The sequence below is a fragment of the Polyodon spathula genome, chromosome 3 (genome assembly GCF_017654505.1).
Source record: "Polyodon spathula isolate WHYD16114869_AA chromosome 3, ASM1765450v1, whole genome shotgun sequence".
Lineage (NCBI taxonomy): Eukaryota > Metazoa > Chordata > Actinopteri > Acipenseriformes > Polyodontidae > Polyodon > Polyodon spathula.
Genome location: NC_054536.1, coordinates 5,792,074 through 5,806,773, shown reverse-complemented (window position 1 = coordinate 5,806,773; position 14,700 = coordinate 5,792,074). Strand labels below are relative to the sequence as shown.

The window sequence follows — 14,700 nt, the reverse complement described above, 5'->3', positions numbered from 1 at the left end:
CTGTGGCACAGCATTGCTTTATAACCAGCTTGTACAGCACTCTGTGGCACAGCATTGCTTTATACCCAGCTTGTACAGCACTCTGTGGCACAGCATTGCTTTATACCCAGCTTGTACAGCACTCTGTGGCACAGCATTGCTTTATACCCAGCTTGTACAGCGCTCTGTGGCACAGCATTGCTTTATACCCAGCTTGTACAGTGCTTTGTGGCACAGCATTGCTTTATACCCAGCTTGTACAGCGCTTTGTGGCACAGCATTGCTTTATACCCAGCTTGTACAGTGCTCTGTGGCACAGCATTGCTTTATACCCAGCTTGTACAGTGCTTTGTGGCACAGCATTGCTTTATACCCAGCTTGTACAGCGCTTTGTGGCACAGCATTGCTTTATACCCAGCTTGTACAGCGCTTTGTGGCACAGCATTGCTTTATACCCAGCTTGTACAGTGCTCTGTGGCACAGCATTGCTTTATACCCAGCTTGTACAGCACTCTGTGGCACAGCATTGCTTTATACCCAGCTTGTACAGCACTCTGTGGCACAACATTGCTTTATAACCAGCTTGTACAGCGCTCTGTGGCACAGCATTGCTTTATACCCAGCTTGTACAGCACTCTGTGGCACAGCATCACTGATGGTAAAGTATTCTGGTTCACACCAAAGTACAAACTGTACGGAATCTTCATTTTGCCTTTTTTTTCAGGATTTTGCCTTTTTTTTCAGGATTTACAATGACAGATTTGTCTTTTAAAGTAATAACCTTCCCTTTCACTCTGCCTCCTGTGGTCTATAATGACACCCCCAACCTGAAGGACAATGTTCTTCAATGGAACACAGGGTAGGACACTGGGGCAATGGAGTGTCACAACCTACCTAACTGACAGAGGTCATCACATGTGATGTCAGGTCAAGCAGTGTAACTTATTGTCTTGTCAGATCACCTGAAGAGATTTTGACAGTTTAGTTAGGGATAATTCTGCCCCAAGAGACTTCAGGGAATTTTTTTTTTTTTTTTTTTTTTATCTTGGAAGACGTTAAGTTAAATGGTATGTTGTTTTTTTTTTTTTTGTTTATATTTTTCCTCTTTAAAAGGTTCAAAACAAATATTATAATAGTAATACATTAATAATATGTTGATTAAAAATGTTTAATATTAAATAAATAGAGGTCAAGTCCCAAATTATTTTAAAAAATGAAGTTAGAAGTAAAAAAAAAAAAAAAAAGTAAACATGAATTTAAAAAGAAAGTTAAAACAAAGCTATTTCAGTATGTTATATAAAACATAAGGAGTCAACAACAATGTTCTCTTTGGTGTCACTGCCACCTAGTGGTTCCTGTTCTATTATTGCAGGCTGTAATCCACTAAAATGCAGGGGCAGCTGAAATATTATTATTATTATTATTATTACTACTACTACTACTACTTAGCAGGCACCTTTATCAGAGGCTAATTACTGAGACTAGAGTGTGTGAACTATGCATCAGCTGCAGAGTCACTTTTAACAACAGCTCACCTGAAAGACTGAGCACAACGAGGTCAAGTGACTTGCTTAGGGACACACACTGGAGTCAGTGAGTGAGCCGGGATTTGAAAAACACTCACACAAAGCACCTCAAAAATCAACCAATGAACTATCCTCTACAACACACACTCACAAATCAACCAATGAACTATCCACAACACACACACAAAACACCTCAAAAATCAACCAATGAACTATCCTCTACACACTCACAAAACACCTCAAAAAATCAACCAATGAACTATCCACAACACACTCGCACAAAACACCTCACAAATCAAACAATGAACTATCCACAACACACTCACACAAAACACCTCAAAAAATCAACCAATGAACTATCCTCTACACACACACACTCACAAAACACCTCAAAAAATCAACCAATGAACTATCCTCTAAACACACGCTCACAAAACACCTCAAAAATCAACCAATGAACTATCCTCTAAACACATGCTCACAAAACACCTCAAAAATCAACCAATGAACTATCCACAACACACTCGCACAAAACACCTCACAAATCAAACAATGAACTATCCACAAAACACTCACACAAAACACCTCAAAAATCAACCAATGAACTGTCCTCTACAACACACACTCACAAAGCACCTCAAAAATCAACCAATGAACTATCCTCAAAACACACAAAACACCTCAAAAATCAACCAATGAACTGTCCTCTAAACACCCGCTCACAAAACACCTCAAAAATCAACCAATGAACTATCCTCTAAACACCCGCTCACAAAACACCTCAAAAAAATCAACCAATGAACTATCCTCTAAACACCCGCTCACAAAACACCTCAAAAATCAAACAATGAACTATCCACAACACACTCACACAAAACACCTCAAAAAATCAACCAATGAACTATCCTCTACACACACACACTCACAAAACACCTCAAAAAATCAACCAATGAACTATCCTCTAAACACATCACAAAACACCTCAAAAATCAACCAATGAACTATCCTCTAAACACATGCTCACAAAACACCTCAAAAATCAACCAATGAACTATCCACAACACACTCGCACAAAACACCTCACAAATCAAACAATGAACTATCCACAAAACACTCACACAAAACACCTCAAAAATCAACCAATGAACTGTCCTCTACAACACACACTCACAAAGCACCTCAAAAATCAACCAATGAACTATCCTCTAAACACCCGCTCACAAAACACCTCAAAAATCAACCAATGAACTGTCCTCTAACCCGCTCACAAAACACCTCAAAAATCAACCAATGAACTATCCTCTAAACACCCGCTCACAAAACACCTCAAAAATCAACCAATGAACTATCCTCTAAACACCCGCTCACAAAACACCTCAAAAATCAACCAATGAACTATCCTCTAAACACCCGCTCACAAAACACCTCAAAAATCAACCAATGAACTATCCTCAACACACTCACACAAAGCACCTCAAAAATCAACCAATGAACTATCCCATACAACACAATCACACAAAGGACATTAAAAGCAGCAACAGTCTATTTCAACATTAAATAAGAAATTATAAAGATAAAAGTGCCAAAATACTGATTAACACCCCTGCAGATTATTCACGTTAACCACATAGAATAATTTCTGAAAAGTTAAAATAATATGTACTGGAGTCTAAAAAAAACTCACTTTCTTCAACTTTGCCTCCTACTGTCCATTTACAGGAGCAGTTTTGTCTAATCTGTCATAGAATTCTTAACCTAATAATAACTTCAAAGCAAGGAACAACAAGCTCAATCAATTAACACCCAGTTTTTTTATATAATAAAAGATCAACGGCAGTGATTTGTTATACAGAGAATCACTTAGACTCTGCAGTTGTCATCGTGGAGTCCTAGCAGGCAGCATGCAGCTGGGTCTGTCACTGTCACTGAGTAGCCTCAGGAAAGCTGCTGATGCTGTCACTCAATATTACAGGCAGAGGTCTGTGAGTGACTCAGCCAGTGTGTTAGGGGACATTAACCCCCTGGGGAATTTTCCTCCTGGAACTTACTGTCAGGCACTCCAGGGGGGAACTACGGAGACAGCAACATATTGACCAGCTAGACAACTGCATTAAAGTCTTTGATTGGCTTAATTTCAACATTATTTGCCATTACTGCCTCTGAACTCACTGTATAGTGCATGTTATCAGAGACCAGATGCAACGTATTTCCAAGGAGCCAGTGATAGGAAAGCGTGTGAAGAACTACTTGGATGGTATGATAGTGTCCTTAGCATGACATAGGGTAGTAGAACATTCTCGGGGGTTAGAGAGGCAGGTTTTATAAGTTTAGCGGACTGGCACGTCTATGTTGAATTCTATCATTGTGACGTGAGAGTGTTCCATTACATACATATTGTACAGGTTTTACAACTATTTCTTTAGGGATCGAAACATGCAGTCTTAGGGTGCATTCACACTTGGTTCATTTGTGCTGATTTTTTCTAACTGAATGCGGTTTGGTTTGTTTTTGAAGCATGTGTGAATGAGTCAAAAGAACTTGTCCCTTTCAGAGTTTGTTTTAATCAAACAGAACTCAGTCCTTCTTAAGAGATAGTCTGGGCAAAAGGACCGAGTTTGGTTTGTTTGTTTCAGTGCAATGTGGAAGCACGGTCAGTTCAGAAAAACATTGAAGAGAACGAGCAAAAATAAATGAGACCTTTCGAAGTCCTTTTACACTGAGGTGCACATGTGAATACAAAAGGAACTGAGCTCTCATCCTCCAGAGATAGTTTCCAAGTGAACTCAAGGCGGTTAATTAAAAAATTAACCATTAGTGAAAACATCCGTAGAAAACACACATTATCGCCATTTTTGTATGAGCTGCTTTGGGTCATACTTCTTGGGTCACTAAAATCTCTGGGTGCACAAAGGGACCAGGCAGTTTCCCTTTTCATTTTAGAGACCACTGTATTTTTAGTGTCTTGATTTGTAGAACAAATATTCAGTAAAACTGGGCTGCAAAAGAAAGTGCTGTTAACTAATTGAATCAAAGAGTGTTGGTCCTAGTAATAGCAGCAGCAGCAGCAACATGTGGCATCATCCTATATTTTGGATATTTTTAAAAGGTATCAATTACCAGTAACCCGGCCCCCACAAGACTCCATCAGCAATGGTACAGTACTGCTTTTCATAAATAAACAGAATCGTGGAATGAGAGTTGAGACTCTTACTGGCATGTTTAAGGTTAAGGAATGGAGCCTATGAAAGCAGTAGCCTTTTTGCAGTCTGCTTTGAGGCATTTTTGTTGATTTGTGAAAAGGTGATTACTGTGGTTGTGGTATTTATAACCAATAAAGCAGAGAAAGGTATTGCTACTGAAAGTACAGGACCTACTCTATACCAAAGACTACTGGGACAGCACGCCACTAAGTGGGTGTATCCCACTATCCAATGGTTGTACTTATACTAAGTCCGGAATTCGAGTTGGACAGCAATGGCGGGGATCGTTTCAAAGCTCGGTGACAGTGAAACTCAGGAGCCTGGAATTGAGAGCCCTTCGGTGCATTATAGAATCACCAGTGTGGACACTTCGGGTTTCCTGTCACTAAAGAAAACGGCTTGAAGAAACTTGACAAACCAAATACCGTGTCCGAGCTTTACAAAAGAAACATAAAATACACTGGAAATACAACGAACATGTCAATGCATGTACGCCAGCACCATGTATAGAACACCAAACAACACAGTCAAGTGTAACAAGCCTTTGTCTTCCAGGAATCACAGGTCATTTTCTAGTTAAAAACAGCATCATATATCATGTTAGCTGTACATGAAATACAGTAGCTGGACAATAAACAAAGCTCAGCTTTTCCGAAGTTAAAAAAAAAAAAGTACTACTTTATCGATGAAAACACAATTTTTCATATGTAAAGGTATACAAAAATTGTAATAACGTTCCTAAAAAAATATTACTACACAAAGCAAAACTGTTTGCCAGCAGTCATTTCAAAATATGAGTAGTGTAAGCCTGAACAAAACAGATTAGGATACTTTTTTTTTTTTTTTTTACTCTGACAGTTTCCTTTAGTAGTCCACAGATCTTTAAAACAAGAATAGATTGGGCTTTATTTAGAGAGGGCTACTCAACCCTGGTCCTGGATGGATGCTGTTCCTCCTGGTCTTTGTTCTAACTGTACTCTAAATTGATTAATTGGACCAATGAATCAACTAATAAGCACTTAATTGGTCCAACTGGAACAAAAACCAGGAGTGACAGCAGACCTCCAAGACCAGGGATGAGTAGCCCTGATTTAGAGGATTGTTTGAAAACATATAGTGGCTCGTGTCACAAGTCTCCAGGTTGGAAAGTTGTATTTTGAAATTTAAATTGTGTTGTTCAACAGCCATATCCCAGTATAAGGAGACCAGAGACATACAGCATGTGGGAGAATATTCATAATGCCATTCAGTACCTCGGCAAATGACTGTCTGCTTGCAGAGTTGCTATTTAGCCAGAAGGGGGAAACCTCGTCCTATAGTTCTACAAAGCTGCATTGTGCAGTGTTTGCAAAACTTTAAGATCTTATTTCAAATTAGGGATGTTGCAATATGACGATAAAAAGATAATCATGATATAAATGTTGAAGATTATTCTATCATAGTTTTAATTATCGTAACATATTGTTTTCAATTTGAAGTTTTATAATGTTGTAAAACACGTTTTAGCTTTATAGTTCTTTTTTTGTAGTTCTTTGTAAAATGTTGTGCTGTATCGCAATTATCGCGATAACACCCTACAGAATAATCGTACAAGAGTATTTTCATATCGTGACATCCCTATTTCAAATGACTACATAGTAAATAGGATAATAAATACATGCCTAGTTTCTTAATGCTTTTCCATGATATGTTCTGAATCACGGTTTTAAGTGCTACAGTATTTTAAGATCTTACCACATTCACCCCAGGAACAGACTTGCAACACAAATGGAACAAAGGAACAACCACTATTGTTTCCATTCCCTTTTAAAAAGTCTATACTGGTTTTATCAAAGTCCTTTTTTCTTGCAACAAACGTGAGCTGGTTAGCAAACCCCTGTTTCACTCTTCCCCCAGTTACTCCTATGAAGCGCCGCACTGGACACTGAGGCCATTGATCTTCAGAGAGCCACATCCTGATTATCAAAGGTATGGCATCCGAACAGGAGCTGCTCGTACAAGCACAGCTACATGCACACCATGTTAGCTTATCTTTTATCAAAGAGCTTCCACAAGCAATGCAAAGTGTCTGCAGTCTGACACCATGCCGGCTCCAGAAAATGATAAACTACCCTGTCGTTCATACGATGTGTTTAGTCATTCCTGACCAGCATGCCTTTTTCTATGACTTTGCTTTAATCCCAAACACACCTCAATGACAGAAGACCCATGGTGCCTAAAGGCCTCTTCTCCCTCCAGTACCCTTGTTTACACGACCCTTAGAGAAAATACTGAATGAAAGACAAAGCAAAGCTTTTCACAGAGTGTTCTCATAAACAAACAAACAAAAAAAAAAAAAAACAGAGGGGTATTTGACAATGTTACTGGAATTGTGGTTCCAATATTATAACACAGGTTTCTGTGATGGCAACAAAATTGGGCCTCACAGCATGTAATCAACAAGCCACCTGATTACAAGCTACTTTCAGAGTTTCCATGGCAACCTGGAGCCAATTTCACAGCTCCGACTTGCCCATGCCCGATTCCCACTCTGCAACCTTCTGAATTCAGGTCAAATTTGACCACTAAGTCCAACCTTGAACTAGCTCCGCAACAGACTTGCTGTGGAACCTCTTAGACAGTCCTACAGCAATGTCAGCCATGGTGCTTCATCTCAGTTACCCTGAGACAAAGACATTTCTCAAAGCTCTTTAATTCTATGAAATGACCAGTCTCATCTGTGATGCTGGGCATTTAGATAATAGGGCCTGACAAAAACACGAGAAATCCTCTCAAGCCCCTCCCACGCTGTGGCTGCTTGGGTCATAATCCCACATAGTGTGAAACCACATATCTGGGGTCGACCCTAGCTCATCCCGGTTGACAGCGACCCATCTCAGGATGTGGGTTGACACACTCTGACCAGGGTCGACACACAAAAATGCATGATGGGCGTTCGTAAGCAGACGATTGTGACAAACCATGAGCCAGACTGCTGCAGGGATGGCGTGGAGCAATGCTTCTGTCACCCAGGTCGACCCTGCTTGTTCAAAAAGCAGTGTGAAATCACATAGCTGACCCGCTTGACACCGGGTCAGACCCGATTAAAGCATGCCAGTGTGAAATCACATAGCCGACCCCCCCTGACACCGGGTAGAGCATGCCAATGTGAAATCATGTAGCCAACCTGCTGCTGTTGCATCCTTAATTCTTTTCATGGAGAAAGCTGGCATACAAAATTAATATAAACAATACAGAGCCACAATACAGCCTGCAAATCTCTGGCAATTAAAGTGAAACTATATTGTTGCAATATGACTGGCTGTGTTCAGGAAAGCGTAGATAAAGATTTGAAGAACTTCAGGAGATATTAGCTTGCATGTGCACACAGACACACAGCCTAGTTCTGTGTCCTTATTCCCATAGTAACCAAGGCCAACCAGGAGTTGTCACAAAAACCCTTAGCTAGTTGGCCAGTTGCAAAAGGCTGGCACCGCCTCTATAAGACCACCCTAAACCTAAAGAAAAGGATTACCATTTGATGGCAATGCCCAGAGTATTCAATTCCAAACTAGCCTACTGTCAGATACAGTACATGCAATAAAACAGGGCTGAATGCACACCACTAAACTGGATTCTAAATGCATACGAGAAGAAAGCCAATTTATTTTTTACTTTCAGAAAACATTTATATATCTCAAGTTATATGCGCCCTATACATTAGTGTGTATTTTCTTGTCATAGTCTCAACTGTAACATGAACATATTATACTGTAGGGTGAAGTATGCTGCAGCACAAATAATATTGATATGTATAATGGCAAGGCACTATAAGATTGAAGCTGTTGTACTAACGCAATACATACATACATAAATATATACATACACACATAGATAGATAGAGAGAAAGAGTGTAATAAAACCTTATTTTCTTCACACAAACTAGAACAATTTACAGTGAGATCAGTGATTCAGAGAGCTCCCCTGCGAGAGATGTGCTCAACCTGCCAGCTCTATAAAGGGATTTTGCATCGAGACTTGATTCGCAACTGCAGTTTGCACCACAGGGATGCAAGAATAGCATATTGTTCCTATTAAATGTAGGCTGGGAGTGGGTGATGAAACCTGAAACAAATTAGCTAATTTACAGGCGAGCAAGCACTGGCCCCAGAGACAAACAGAAAAACATGCCAAGGAAATGAGTCCTTCAACATTGCAATAAAGCACACAGTCTTCATCCCTATACGGTCTGTTATCGTTTCCCTTTCTAGGTCATTTCATCTCAGCATTGTCTTTCGGGGTCAAAGCAGGTTACTGACGGATCAGGGTTTGCAAACACATAGTACAGTACCACAGACCAGGTTTTAAAATACATATGTTTACTATAGCATATCTTTCAAAACTGCTTATTTGAGACCTACTGCATAGTGAATGGAATGCACAACAGGCTAGATCTATTGAATCGTGTTCTTAGCAAGAACCACTTTAAAAGGTGTAGCAATCCAATCTCTCAATGTTGAGCAGCACAACACAAGGTCCTGTCCGAACGTTTCCACTTCAAGGCACCACATGGCCTCTTTTGAAAATCCCTGACTATCAAAAGTTTGTGCTGCACAAAAATGTAGTAGACACATCAACTGCATATCAGCTAAAAAATAAATAAATAAAACATGTTTTAAGTCACTGATTAAACTGGTTTACCAACAGCCACTATTTGCAGCGAGTAGTATTTTAATTAACATGAAGCGCTCAGCTCTTTGCTTTCTCCCCTCCCCTCCCCTCGAGAGCTTCAACTCTCTGCCAAAGCGCATTTTGTGGCAACGCAGAGAGGAACTCTCCATGGAGACGCGCACTTTTATTTGGACTGAGCTGCAGAGAGACACTGTATTTAGTGGTTTTACAACCTTACTGCATCGTACTCTACTTGTGTGGGAATCAGGGAATGCAATCCGGAACTTTTGAAGGGTAAAGATGCACTGGGGTGGAGTTCTTCAATAGGCTTTTTGTGTTACAAGTGGGTACTGTATTGATTTACGGTCCAGTGATGAAGTACAGTAGTGGGATATCTCTGTTCTTAACTGACAATACCTTAGTAGAGTATTGAAAACACAGTAACAGGAAGAAATGGGCTGACTTTGTAACTTCTTTTTTTTACTTAACTATGGTTTACAAGGGCAACTGAACTTGATTACTGTTTCAAGAAGAGAAAACCAATAACTTATTGGAACAGCTTCATTTGTGAGTTCCATCAGCAGGTAGTAGCTATAACCCATGACTATATTAACACAAGATAAACGTGCCAGTACAGGAAAGCAGTGCATCAATATGCTTTCCGTCTGCTTCTTATTTACTTATCGTTTTAAAAGAGGGTTTAGCCAGACTCACAGTAATGACAGCTATCATACAAACCCTTAGGACTGCGCCCAACTGCAAATAACACTGCTACAAACATGTGCAATTAGCAGATTGGCAGATTTGTTATTATTATTAAGGGTTTAAGTAAATAATCAGAAATGATGGTCTAAAAATCCAATGAACTCAACTAAAAGGGAATAACTGCTATTTCAAATTGTAGCAAACTTAAAACAGGAAGTCCCAATTACTGTATGAAAAAAATATATATATTCGGAGAACGTAACAATGCACTGAAGCAGGCTGTCAAAGATTGAATTCTGGAAACCCTACAGCTGTGTTCTTGTATAGTAATTGAAGGTCTTTAAGAAATCAAACCTTCATACATCTTAGAAGGTCAATCAGTGGTGGTATCGACCAATGCTGGGCAAACTCTTTCAATTGATTTTTGAAGTTGTTCTAACCTGCTGCCCTTGGTCTCCAATTGTAAACTGCTAGGCTACATGAATCATTGCTGGCATTCCGATCCAAACACGACACAGGCTACCTTTGTGGGTTTGTCAGCTGCTTTGACCAAATGCTGGCAGATCAAGCAGCATCCTTCTTCCAGGGATAAATGCATTACCGATGCAGCCATCTCTCCCTTTAAAACAGCACTCCGCAAATGAGACGTTCACATAGCGTATGAAAGAGAACAGCAAACACACTGACTATTGAGTGATCCACTGGGTGCTCTTTTTTATCTTCTTCCTTTTCTTAATTATACAAATGCAAACAATAATCCTCTAAAGTAAAAGGTCTGATACCCGAAGGGGTTTTGGTGCAATAGAAGGCAAGTCACAACAAGCACACTGCAAAATAAAAAGCAATATGCACTCAGTTTAACAGCGTCTTGTAACAAACATGAACCGTGCATTCGAAATAGGGAAGCCTCACATTGTGACAAGAATTGCTCTGAATAGTTTGCAGAGGATCACTGAAATCAAAACAGACAACACAATGTAGTTCTTAATTGCCCAAATACCAATATAAAAACATCCTGGATATTGATGTAAAAAGGGGTGAAAAAATCAGAGGGTAAAATACAAGCACTTATTATTTTACATTTAATTCAGTGTACTTTGTGTTGGGATGACAGGTGTTAATTAGCTGTTAGGAAACAGCATAGTTTAATTGCTAAATGTTCAGGAGTAATGATAATTCAGTGGGGACTATGAGTGGATGGCCACTTACCTACATACAATGGGTTATTGTGCTTTTAGTAGACATACATTAAACGGCACTCAAATGTTCAAGGAAACACACTTTAAAAGCTACACAGTCAGGCAAGGTGGCAGTCCCAGCGACGCAACCTGGTAAAGGCACAGCCATGTGGTGTGCAGGGAGAGTCTTGTGATGCAAATAAATAAAATAAACCATCAATTTATCCAGAGATGCAAGGATTCCTATAGGTTAGATCAATGCACAGCAGCAGGTTGACACTAAGGATAACGTCTCCTGAGTGTAACGCTAAAGTCGTTTTTTTTTGTTTTTGTTTTTGTTTTTTGTTTTTTTAAATACCAGGTGTCAACACTTCTACCAAGAGAAACCCCAACCATTCTCTTCTACTTTTCCAGCTGGAGTGCGATTCCTCATTTAGGGAGTATCCATACTTTACCATGCATAGTATCATGATATTTGATACTATTGCGATACTTTGGCTCTTATGTCCATTACATGTTACAATTCCTTTTTTGCAAACGCAAAGTACATAAGAGACTAATAACACAGTTAATAATGCTACAGCATGGTGGAATGCTGTTAACAATTGTGTGTGTGTGATATATATATATATATATATATATATATATATATATATATATATATATACACACACACACACACACACACACACACACGCACACACACGCACACGCACACAAGGAATGAAAAATTGTGGAAACAGATTCACATGGGTACTGCAAGAAAGTCTTGCTTGGATCAATAAACAACCAAATGAGCAAGATGGGTCAAATGGACCTCCTCTTGTTTGTAATATTCCTTATGTTCTTAAAGCCACATACAACATAACACCTCAATGAATCTATACTGTTCAAATCTTTTAAAAAATAAACGCAGTATAATGCTAAACTAGACTAGCCTGAGTGATTCATGTACACAGCAAAACATTTATTTTTAAACACACACAGTAATCTGTTGCATTACACACACACAAAGGTTGTATTCTTTCATTTTAAACACTGAGTTCGTTTTAAAAAGTCATAGTGGTTAGATATTTTGCAAATTACCGCTTACAAATATTGTAATAAAATTAATTCAGGAGGATAAAAAAATTAAATATTTCTGGCGAACTGCATTACTAAAAACGCTGCTGACATACGCAATTCAGTAGTGAAAAATTATGTTATTTAAACGCTACATTTCCAAAACAAAATGGGCCACTAATGCAGATGCCTTCCTCTTACGTGCTATTAGCACATAATTCTGTTTCAAGCCCAATGTCTCCGTCAAAACAACGCCACAGTGCACACTGAGAGCTTAAGACATGTTAAAAGCGAGACGAGGCCATTTGGCCCATCATGCCCGTTTCGTTGTTAAAAATCTTGAAAATAAAGTAAAATTAGACAATAGACCTACCATTATACTTACTATAATAAACTGCCAGTACTTTTTATTGCTTTCATGCTGAACCTGTAGACAACTGCATTGGCAGACTTGCAGTGACTCAGAACCTCTGCAGATGAGTCATCACACTGATACTGTTAAACTGATCTGCTTTAGCAATGAAGTCTGTATTCATTGTGGTCTTTCCACAGCTGTCACATTATATGCACATAAAACACAGATTAACACAAAATCCAAAGAATATAAAAACACCGCTAATACCCGACATGCTGTAGAGTTTTAATGTCGGCAAATTATATTTTTGCACTTTGTAAATGCACTGTAATAACAAAGTAAAAAACCATAATGAACTCCCTTTTGATCAGCTTCTAGCACATTCCTGTTTTATGTGCTATCTTTGCTGTGACTTGTTTTTCATAAGTAATATGAACTGGAATTCTCCAAAACTAAAATAACTGAAGAAACTACAGGCAAAGTGAACTTTGGCAAAGTGATCGGGATGGCAATCTCAAAGATATTTCAATAAATTGGCGGGGTTTCCTCCGTTTGTTTTTCACTTCCTTAAAATCTGTTTGACATTTTGACTGTTCGCTTTCAACCAGGATTGCCATGGTCACCTGAAATCCAAAACAGTTCCACAGCAAGCTTCTCTCCGGCGTTCGCCTGCTTTGCTCATATTGTTTTTAAAAGCACACTATTAGAGTTTTGTTTTAAAGGCTCAAAAAAACAAAAAACGGTATCGAAAAACTCTGATACTTCGATATTTTTATTTTACCCCGACATTAGGTATAGTAGGATTTTGGTATCATGATATACTATAGGTATCCACATATAGTAGACCACTGGTGCAGAGCGTGAACATGAGGCTCAGAAAATATACCCCTCCCCCCCTCTTTAGTCCTCAGGGTTAGGTAAACTTTAGTTTTTTGGGGGCATTTTTGCCTCTTGGCCCAATTGTATGAAATTGTCTCTGTGCTACCAAGCTGGAATGTATGGCTTCCTGCTACTATTGCATTATGGGGACAAATCCTGTGTCAATTGACAGGCCCAGAATTTAGAGAGGAATCTGTACCAACACCTCGTGAAAAAAGCAAAGCAAGTTAGACCCAACTCCAACCTTTTACCTTATCCTGCTCTATAAAACTATACATAGAACCAAGGGTTAATTTGTGCCACCTCTCAGATGCAGTGCCTTTTTAAATTTCAAATTAAACCCGTGTGGAACTATTCAGACAGCATTCTTAATATTTCTACACTGTTTAACTTCCATTTTATATCACATCTTTGTGGGATTGGCCCTTTTTTGTACCTTTTTGTTTTACAGATCTTTCTATCCCTGTGAAATGATTTGGTCAGATCAGTTGAAAAATACATGCCATGGCATTGAGCCCATTGCTATCAAGAACATTGTAACTAACTACAGCCCTTGAGATGTCACCATCACAGCACAGGTTTATCATCATCTCCGTGCATTGTGTCATGCAACAGGGCTAGCGCTTTAACACCACAGCACTAAAAGCCAAAGAAAAAAGTCAGCACTACTGATCGCTTAAAACCCTAGTGTACACCAAAAGAATCAAAATAATACTGTCGATAAATACTCACACAGGGTAAGGCAATCCACACACAGGCGGAGGGCGGGATTGAACCCGGACATCTCACACTAAAGCATAACGCCAATACCACTGTACAAAAGAGCCGACTCCTTTGCAAGGAGCGTGTATCGGGCTAATGTCTTGTTATGCGATTACATCACCTACCAGCCCTGCTGCTGCCTTCCCCGTGCATGCTACAATACTATGAAATCTACCATCGTATCTGACTGGTGAAGGATGTAAAAGTAGAGGTGGGCATGGGTAGAAAATCCAGAACCAGGTACCCATCGCGAAATACTCAGATCTTTTTCAGGTAAGGATTAAAAAAATTAAAATCACATATATTAATGTTTTAAGTGCATGATGCATATTTATATAATATATAGTTCACATGCATTTAGGCCCTTCAGATCTATCGACTTGTGCAGCCTTTTTAAGTACTGG

General features: G+C 39.2%; 1 protein-coding gene across 7 annotated transcripts in view; it reads right to left on the bottom strand.

Moving 5' to 3' along the window:
• LOC121311053 (partitioning defective 3 homolog) overlaps positions 1–14,700 on the bottom strand; it is a 358,770-nt gene that overhangs the window by 285,066 nt on the left and 59,004 nt on the right. The gene's annotated exons all lie outside the window — the stretch shown is intronic.